This window comes from Pinus tabuliformis, chromosome 3_1 (assembly GCF_031772625.1).
Source record: "Pinus tabuliformis cultivar Carrire ecotype Pingquan chromosome 3_1, CPIR1, whole genome shotgun sequence".
Taxonomy (NCBI): domain Eukaryota; kingdom Viridiplantae; phylum Streptophyta; class Pinopsida; order Pinales; family Pinaceae; genus Pinus; species Pinus tabuliformis.
The window spans coordinates 428,895,959-428,907,374 of NC_142301.1; positions in this window are offsets into that span (position 1 = coordinate 428,895,959).

Below are 11,416 nucleotides of genomic sequence, written 5' to 3' on the forward strand. Positions count from 1 at the left end.
CAAATTTCCTCGCAACTATTGCAATTTAAAGTAACAAATACAACTATATAGATTTATTGTATAATTTTCTCTCTTTTAACTCATAAATGGAAGATCGAAGGTTATGAGGGGACCTAATCTCCTTATTGGGTCTTTTTAACAATGACAGTGAAATGTTAAGCATCTTAATTAGTGAAATTTGTTTCAAACTTGTAGAGATCATATTGTTACATGCATTGGATATAAGGTTTTATTAAAACACCATAAAAAATACAACAAATCAATTTTGGATATAAGGTTTTATTAAAACACCATAAAAAAGACAGCAAAGTAATTTTTGGGATTTATAGTATAATAAAATTATAATTATGTAAAGAGAAGAAAGAAAGCGGATGTTCTATCTAGATAGTTGTTGTAATTATGGAAGTATAGGTTTCTTCACTAAATTCTTTGGAAGTCAATCCAAACCCATTAGAACAAGGTGTTCTCATTATTAGGGAAAGAATTAGCACCATTGAATTAAAATTTGATAAAAGAGTAATAATAATTTCATTATGTAATTGTGATCCGCACATGGTCATGGATATTTCATTAGCAAAGTTGATAAAAATATACTGAAAATATGAAAATATATACTATGAGGGTTAATTTCTTTAAAATTTTGGATTTATTAATTTACTGTTTTATGTGTATGAATGCAGTCTATAAAATTTAAAAAGTAGAGAACAAATAAAACAATCACTCACAAACCACAACAACACCAATATATGACCTAAGAAACCCTTTTGGGAGATAACCTAGTTGGAAGGTGAGGATGCTTTCATGCTCTTTCTTTGAATGGAATTGGCACAAATATAGAGTAATACATATGGTCCATGAATTACTATAAAACACAATCCCTCTTTGTTCTTCCCTCTCTCTATCCACTCTCAACTACTCTACTCTATTATGGAACAAAATCCACTAAAATAGAACTAAACCACTTTTCATCCTAATGGCCCAATTATAAGACAACTCAATAGCCAACTATGAGTTAAATTTAACACATTCAACCCTTAATATGAGTTGCAACTTGACCCTTCTATAGTATTATTCCTACTACCCACATGGCTAACCCCTTTTCCATGAGTAGCAAGGGTTTATGTGGCATACTCTTGAATTATGGTGATTAATCGCAGTAGGTCAACTTTCAAGAACCACAAATTTTGCATCTAAACTCCAATTGACATGATTCTTGCACCGTTGGAAATATCTTTGAGTGTAGAATAGTAGTAGGAGGTGATACAATGAAGTGGTAAATTGTTACCCAAAAAAAACTCATTTAATGCCTCAAACTAGCTTGGGAAGGTACCTAATATGATTTCTACATACTAGGTCGCATTGCTAAAAATGCTCCTATAAGTTGATTTCTCTAATTTTTCCACCCTAAAAACATTAAGATGGATGAGAAACAATATAATGATACAATTTTAATCAAACTACAAGGAGACTTGATTAACATCCATAGAACCTAGACTTCGAAATTTCCAAAAAAAACCCACATAATATAAGATTTTGAAATGTCCAAAAAACCCATATAATAAAAACTAGTCTTGTTGCATATGCTTCTAAAGGTTTTCTACAACATCATCCTGATGCAAGTGCATTGATGTAACACCCTCCTCCCATATCTACCCAAGTAACTGACCAACCAGGGTAAACATGTGATGAGAGGCTACTATGAGATGATTCAACCTCCTAGGTATCCTTAACGAAGTGGAATTGGTCGAAACACATCAAACATACATTTTTCAACAGCAACAACACTCCCAGGAGCCATCCCAACCACACAGGTATTATGCCCCTGGGTCCCACTGAGTTTTTAAGCTATTAACCCTCTAGATTCTCCCATGTTATGGGTATGCGAGTGTTCAAAGAGCTTTGGACACACCCACAAGCCTACATGCCTGTGTCCAGGGATTATTTATAGTAGACCTATGCTAGAGTCTGTGGGATTTAAGGAACTTTTTAAGTCCAAAATTCCAGCCACTACTCAGAACATTTTGTAACTTCCAAAATACATTAAACAAATGATGACAAGACTAATAAACCAAAAACTAACTCCAGGACTAGGTCTGACCATCCTCAACTGGGACTGACATTATGTCAAGCACTTGGCATCAATACAATCTACAGGTCTAGGATACAAGAAATAACATGAATGACTGAAAAATCTTATGCGACATGACAAGAAGGATGACCACCTTCTCCCTTGAACTTTTATGACATCAATTAGGTCTTGCATCCATCATTTTAACAATGACAAGTAAAGACATGAAATAACCATGACATGAACCAGTCACTTAACCATGCTTATAACGAGCATAAAACCATGAAATAATATTGAGAGAACAACCATTAAATCCACATATAAATAAGTACAAAAGAAAGATAACTTAGCTTTATTAAACATAAGCAAATCTGACAAGGTTCGGGACTTCCACATACCACCCACCCGTAGACATGGCTAAACCAAATATTTCTTTCAGTTAATCATCCTCGTCCCATATTCCAAGCATGAATGTGCTATCTCATGGAAAAACCAATCCAAAAACAACCAAGGGAATCTAGAGGTTAAACCACCTCCACCCTCACCAATCCTAGATCACACCAAAACTGGTGCTCCGATCACAAACCGAACCGAACTTGGAATTCCATTTGGAATCCATCAATATCCTTGATGAATTTTCTATCTCCCTATCCCTTAGGATTTACCGCAAGCTAATCCCAGATAACTAGGCCCTAAACCGAGACACCTCCCTCAGGGTTTCCCGTGTATCCCGCCAAAACCGGTCAAGGGATTCCTAGGCCTTTTGGAATGAACCTTGAGACCACCTTCTCCCCAGATTCCAAAATCCATCCGGAAATTCCAAAGCTCAAAACCGAGATCAACATCCCAACACACCATGGATCCAGAAAAAGGCAAGGCTAGGTTGAAAAACACTATCATAACCTGAAAAAACCATGCCACTGACAACAATAGAACCATACACCAACATGCAAAGCCATGCATGTCAAAACCAACTAGGAAATCACACATGCAATATGTTACCTACAAGTATTCCTGTTGAAGTTGTTTGATTCTGCTTTTCCTTGCTTAATCCTTCATTTCCTTCCTTTCTCTTTGCTTGATTTTCCTTCCTTTCTCTAACACTAGAGTGCTCCAAGAAATCTACATGTCCAAGAGTGAGAGAGAGAGAGAGAATAATGAGAGAGCTCCAAAACTATACTAACCAAGCCTAACATTGACCATGTTTACATTGACTAAGCCTAACACTAGCCAAGCTTACACTGACTACGCCTGCCAACTGGTCCTCAAAAGCCTTTTTATCAACGAGGCCTCTATTTTCTTCAATTTCTAAAATTTTCTTTCATTTTCCTCCTCACATGCAACCTATGACCTTTCACCTCCATTTTCTCCTAATTTCCTTTATTTTCATAAATAAATGTGCCAAAAATGTATTTTTGTCTTTTTAATTCCTTTGTCATTGCCTTTCCAATTTCCTTAGCCATAAACACATCCAGTGATGCCCACCAGCATATATTTTACCAACATTCATCTTGGAATAAATGTCCCTTAACCATGGTCTTATTTTTTCTTTATTAACTTTTATTACATGGGATTTTCACCACGGTTGTTACAATTGAGAGTGTGGTTACGAGTAAGCGAAAGAAATCCTAGGATGATGACTGATAATGATGTAAGGGGATTTAAATGTAAATATGAAGATTTTCAATGCATAATGAATCATGTACAAGAAAAGGTTTCTTATAGAACATGCACTTATTTGGTGACTCATAACTTTTTTAGATGAAATTTAATAATGTTTATGTTTTGCATGTATCAAATCAAAATAAAAAATTGAAAATGAAGATTATGATTGTGATTGTGTATGTATATATGTATATGACAACATTTAAAAAACAATCCAAAGTAAATCCATTTTAAACCCAAATCCATCAAATGCCAATAAAAATAAAAAATTAGAATTGTAATTTTTTTATTAATTAATATTACAAAATTAATTCAAAATATAAAATTAAAAAATTAAAAAAATTTACACCATAAATATATGAATCCCTTTTAATCCTCGATAACTCCAAATTTAATATAACATGATTGGAAAGGAATAAATATATATATAATCAATCTTGTTTAATGCACTTTTATAAGGAACTTGCTTCGGTGGGTGGGTGAGTGTATGGATTTCTCTCTTGATTTGAGATCAATTATTCTGGATAACTCCAAATTTAATATAACATGATTGGAAAGGAATAAATATATATATAATCAATCTTGTTTAATGCACTTTTATAAGGAACTTGCTTCGGTGGGCGGGTGAGTGTATGGATTTCTCTCTTGATTTGAGATCAATTATTCTGGTGTACAAGGAATTCAAGCACATCACATATAATTTTTTTCAAAATAGGGGTAATACCGAGAGAAGGGCACAATGGTCAAGTAAGAACCTCTTATTAGTCCCCAGCGCAGGCACAATTGGGACTATAGCAATAAAAAAACTCGATTTAACATCAGGTTCGGCGGATTGTTGTGACGAATAACCAAACTTTTTATGATCCGCAGTGTATTTTCATAATGCAATTGGTTTGGGCATCTTATTTGGTGTATTTTCATAATGCAATTGGTTTGGCCATCTTATTTGGCCTCTTTCGGAGGCAGGAAGGCCAAAAGTATATGTTACTTTGATTTGCTTCCCTACACATTTTCAAAAACAGCAAACTAATGCTGGAATTAGTTGAAAACATATTGGGAGGCACTATCCCTTAAGCTAAGCAGCCGATGGGTTCAAATTCGTAATATTTTGTAATATTTAATGTTTTCGCGCTGCAAGGTAGCCTGCACTCCAGTAACCCATATCCCACCTTCGCAACACCTCTGGTTACTTCAACACAAGTAATGCCCCTTCCTTTTTTTCAGTCCACCTTTGAAGAACCACCTTGCAAAATTGATCCCGACCCAACAAAATTGGTCAGTCGTGTGAGTGGTAACTTTCTTCGTGAAGTAAGGACAAGCAAGGAGATTTTTTGGTTCCTTGTCATTGTTTCTTGTACCAGCCAGCAAGTAATGAACTCAAATCCAATTAAGCAGTCAGGTCTAGTGTGAAAGCAAGAAATAGCCAGGGTAGTGGAATTATGGGTACCAGCGAGCTTCATGTCATTTCGTCAATCGTCGAGTTCGACCAACCGGGTCTTCTTTCGACCAACCCAAATTATCCCAGCAAGCGAGAAGTAATCCCTGGTTATTGTCTTATACCAATCTCGGGTTCAACCAACTTCGAGACGTTTTCTCACGAAGGAGCCTCGGAACAGATCCAACGGGACGTTGTTGGGGCGCTTAGATTTTTGTTCCTTTACGACTGCGACATCAATGTAATCGACATCAATATAAGACAACACATTTTGATAATTTGAATCATTTGATAATTAAAAACATTAGTCTACTGTAAATTCTCTCATTTTCGAAAGCCTAAACTGTGAAAATAGGGTTGTGGGAGAGCACAATATAAGCCTTTTGTTCCCAGGTGAAGTCATGAGCAGTGGGCATAGGATGGCAGGTGGAAAGCTGGTTCTATATGGCAATATCTTCTATCCTATATTTTCTACAAGGGAAGGCGGTTTGGGGACCTAGTGTGCTGAGAGCCAACTAGGCTAGGACTGAGAGTCCATATCCACTTGCTACAGTGTATGACCCATTTCAAACGAACAATTCCTTACAAAATCATTCAGGTTGAGTTTGGTGCAAATGACCATGGAATTGTAACTAAAAGAATCTGGGGAAATCTAAAGTACCTTTCCTTGCATTTCTAAATAGATTTCACATTTGTTTATGGAGTTCATGAATGTGAGTAAACATATTATAAGTTACCAGTTTCCGAAGAATTTGTGATGAAGAAAATCAAGTATCAATCCATGGTGAACGAAATAGCTGAAGATGTTCAGGGCCTCTGCAATCATACCATATTTTTCATATCTCCAAAGCATTCCGCTCACAATTACTTGTGTTGTTGCAATCATATCTCTGATCGACAATAACTCTACCATAGCATGAAGGCAATGTTCTCATATAACTCTATTCCCAAACAACTATGTTATCTAATCAAGCCCAAATGAACTCAGGTACTTACTGCTCATAGGTATATCTTCTAATTGGTTCGGGTCACAAACAACCCGGTTGACAATTGCTTTTATGGCCCACGTGGAAACAAATTGTATCGTCACGCACAGTCCCGGCTGAACTCTATTCTCGAATCACCGAGTTACCAAATAGTATTTGTTCTTCTCACGTGTCACTATTCTGTTTGTTTTCATCACAATCAACTTGTCCAAAATATCCTTTGTTCTACTCACGGGACTCTATTCCGCCGGGTCTCTCGTAAACTAGTTACCAAATACTCTGTAAGACCTTATCTTCCCATTCCAACATCATGCGTAGGAAATTGCAAAGTTATATTTTCTTGGGAAAGAAGCATTGAGATCCCTGTGGAAGCAGGTGTGAATGCATTGATTCAAATGGGCTGTCGCCTCCCTGTTGGATGATGGTCAAATTGTTGGTAAGGAATGCACCACATCAAATGTAACTGCAGGTGCCAAAGCATTTCTTCCATCCTGCATGGGTATTTGAATGTATATTGACTACATGTCTAGCAATATATGACATTGGTTGAAGGCAGGGAAACACATATAAATAGATTATGTGGCATATGCTTCCAATAATAAAAGCACTATAACAAAAGGTAATTCTAACAATCTCTTAATAAGCATCATAGTTATCACATATTGTTTACACTTATCACATGTCCATTCATTAGTAAAATATGTAGTGTTCTGTTTACAAGAAAGAGGTAAACTCGTATGATTATCCTCATGTGCAGATCAATGAACCTTATGTCGGCCAGGAATAACACTTCTTCTGGAAATAGGGTTCTGGAGTAGGTCTCTTTTATTACATGCCAGAGAGGCATACTGACTTTCGTTAGGATTATTTTAGGGCATGGACGGAAGCTTGCTGCTTTGGAATCATTTCTTAAACAAGGGGAGCTGCGACGCAGCGAGTCCCTGCATCAAGTTCAGCCTGACGCAGAGGTTGCAGAGCTCTTCAATGGTCTATCCAGGGGAGTCACCCTGCCACGACAAGACATCTTCAAGAAACTGAATGATGATAGGTTGCGAAGCTCTTCAATGGTCTATGCGGGGGAGTCACCCTGCCACAACAAGACAACTTCAAGAAACTGAATGATGATATGATGGAGCACTACGAAAGTAGGTTTAAGGTGTGGTTTGCCCAGTTTGCTGAAGACTATTTCTCATCGTCTTGGAAAGTTCTAGCTCTGGCGGGGTCAATAATTGCGCCTGTGCTCACCTTCGTTCAAACCGTCTTCTCGATCCTCCAAGTATATGAGTAGTTGCCTCGCCGCTGCTTTATGACTTTCTGTTGGAGCCTTCAGTTGTCACCTTGTACCCTCGTGTAGCTTTAGTATATGGCCTTTAGCTTTAGTATATGGTTTTTTTTCATGAAATAGCATGCATTGATTATACTTACATGACCATACGATAAGCCAAGGGGAAGCCATGCCATATGACAATACCGGGCTAATATATTTGCACGTGTAATGCATGCATGCCTCCATGTCTCGTACATGTAATATGGATTCGTATCATATAAGTGACACATTACAAAGTAATTAAATATTAATTTAATTAATAACTATTATATTTAAATATATTTTTTATTTTGATTTCTGACCATAATGAACAGAACTCGAGTCACTTCGAAAAACTGTAATGAGCAATATTCATGAAATAACATGCATTGATTATACTTATATGTACTTTGATATCTATGCTTTGAAATTTGAATACTATATAAATATTCATAAGTTAGTAAACTCGTGAGAAATAGCGTACAATAAGCATATTCCTAACTAATACCAACATAATTAAGGCGATGGGTTGGAACTTAGTTCTTCAACTCCGGAGGGTTGCTTCTGAGATTGGTCGATGGGGGCACAACGATATACACGACAACGTCTGAAGCCAGAGGTTTTGATAATATTTGTTTCGGAGCTCTTGTTCCCATTGCTGACAGTAAAACATTGTATTTAGTTCCCAGAAATGAATGTCCATTGTTTGGGTTATATCGTGGTCATGGCACACATATGCTCATGTCTTTAGCCTGACACGTGACATTACTCCCTTTGAAGGCATAAGATACATACATATGCCCCAAGCTATATTATGGTCTCACATATATAAGTATATGGGCGCGCGAGAGAATCTATATTCCAACGCCACGAATTCTAACGCGCAGGTGAACTACATCACCCTGGGGCATGTAAATTGTATAGCTGAGAGTTATTAGGTATGTTGGACCATGTCGTATTCATCCCTTTGCATGTATTGTGAACAGTTGTCAATATAGCTTTAAGCTTCGCGAGCAAGTGACATTTGCGTTGTCTTCGTAAGTTCTATGACGGTTGTAAGCACTTTTAGCAAACACTGTGTCAGTCTTGTCTCTGGTTCAAAAGCCAGCAACTAGCAGAACAGTGACTGAAAGAGATGAGACATGCGATCCAACCACATTGCGAACCGTCTCTAGAATCTATTCGCGCCCAGTTGATTGAAGGAAATGGAGCAGACACAGGCGGAACCTGGTACTGTGCTTCACTCTGTTCGCTGGTCGAACAGCTTGTGCCACAAGCTTTGAAGAAAAAAAGTGAAAACGAAAACGAGCAATGGCTATGCCCAGTTCAGCGACTGGCGGTGGCGCACAAATGGTTCCGGCAACCCCTTCTTTTGCCGGAAAGTTTGACATTTTGAGGCGACCCGGCTTTGGCAATTCTGGACAGCCTATTTCCCTCTTGGCAAATCATTAGGGTTCGGTTTCAGAACAAGGAGTTGTTCCATGCCTTTGTGTCAGGGCTTCTGGTACCGTGCTACGACTAGCGGTGGTGCATTCTCATTACCTGCAAATCATTAAACAGGAAGAGAGCCATACTATATTATTGAGCTGGGTAATACTTGGCTTAACTGCAAGAATGCTCAGAAATGAAACAATAGCAGCTATAGGTGACTGGTTCGCTGGCTCAGAAATGAAACAATGTAGGAAAGAGTAACTGCTTCCATGATGATTGGATCATGAAAGAATTTTCGAAGGCATGGAGAAACCGGAGGAGACTGCATGTGTATAGATACTTCCAAAGTGGAGGGATCTTGTCTCGGCGTTGGAGGCGAGAGCTGCTAGTTGAAGAAGCAACCATCGAAGGAAACACAGTCTGTTTTTGTTGCGTGTGTGCAATTCGGTGAGTCATTTATCTCCCTTTTATCTCCTTTGTTGCCATTTAGCCCCTTTCGGTAGCAAAGTAGGGTCAAGCATTTTCCTGGGCGTGGAAGTCGCCTTTGGCGTCCCACTGACATTATCAAAGCATTCACAGGTAATTAATTAGGACTCTGTTATCCGTTACCTAACAGTCAATGAAAAGAAATGAACAGCCTTTGTATATTAAGGTTATTGCTACGGCCCCCTTCTGTCGCCTGACGACTCCTCCAAGGCCTCCCAAACTAACCTTATCCACTCTCACCTCTGCGACAGTTTTTCAGTATTTAAATCAGGCAATGATCCTTATAAACAAAAATGATCTAATGTTAATCCTAAGATTATGATTTTAACTAGACCTAAATTGACATATGAATCTCTTTATCTGTATTAAAAATCTTTGAAAAGAATCATTTAAGTGCTTAGTAAAATCTGTCAGAACAAATATTTAATAAGCCTTAGAAAAAGATGAGGATCACCTTTAATGAAAGGCTTTGAAGCGTTTCTTGCAAATATGAAGAGTTGCAAAGACAGCATGACAGAAGTGGCAACCAAGCTGTACAGAAATCAAAGCAGCCATGAGAAACAGTGATTCATGGTAATATTAATAATGCAAGCAGACTTCTTAAAGTTTCGTAATAGATGCAATCACAGTGTGAGATTATATATTTCTAAAATCTAGCATCAAAATAAAGATATAAATTTACTGTTAATTCATAAATTTACTGCTGATTCATGTGCAGCTTGTCATCTGATACAAAAGAATTCCATAGACAGAAGGAAGCACACTGTCGGTACTAACTGACCTATGGTGGAGCTATGCCGCCTGAGAACTATACGTCAAAGCTTCCCTGCGCAGGCGACAGGTTGTCACGAAGGAAGAATGCTTACATTAATAGCCAGCCCCAGGTTGATCGGAGGGAACGAGTCTTACCCTTTCATTTATTTATGCCTGGAGCGCAGGGCCGATGAGCTTAGGTACTATAGAAGCCACAATGAGCAAAATACCGTGGCAGGCGTACATGTAACGATGGCGCATGAGCTTGCAGGTGTACGGCGGTGCTACATGAGGTGGCAAGCATACAGCGTGCTGTAGCAGGGTACATACAATAGCAGTGGTATTAATCTCTAACATTAAACGCTAGAGGATTAATGCTAGCATTACTTCATGCACGAGTGAACAGCAGCTTGTTGTAATTACCTGTACTCCTCCTATAACCTATGCTTTTTGCCTCACATCAGCTTTGGTTTTCGGCATGTAGCTTGGGTTTTTTGGAAAGAGGCTAAATAAGATCAAAAAGCAGGCTCGGGAATAAAACTTTGGGTAATTGCTGATGACCAGGGACAAATAGCAGGTCAACTAATGCTATATCAGCGGCGAACGATTACTATAGTCCATGCCTGAGGGCAGGGACTAATAATACATGCATTAAAGGCCATGCACAGTAATGTTATTCTAAATGCCATTTCGTCATAGTTTTTCCTTTCACAACAAATCAAATTTGTGTAAACCTAATAAAATAGAAATAATTACAAAATGGAGACACCATTACTCTCACTATTATAATTATTAATCTAAGTGAATCAGTTTCTAATTATAATAATCTAAGTGAATCAGTTTCTACATGTCATCTTATGGAACATTTGTAACATATCACATCCTAAAATATTATTGGGGAATTGTAAAGGAATATTCCCACAATTGATCTTTGGGCTTTAAAGCACATGAGAAGCCAATGAAAATTCAACCATCCGAAGAGACCCTATTGGATAATTATTTGATAAAAATTTTTATCAATGGTGCATGAGACATTTGTATATAAAATATTATGTACATTCTTAGCCAAATTATATAAAAAACAAGTGCTTCAGTGCCAAAACGAGTTGAAGCAAAGCTATATAGCAGAGACATTGATGGGAAAACGTTTTCTATCAATAATATTGGCACAAACATTCATCCAGTAAGCTGAAGCATGATTTCTCGCCTCCCAAATGGGCAATATAGTAATAAATGGCATAAGAACCATGTTACATTTGCCCATAACCCGCTGAAGGAGCATTTGC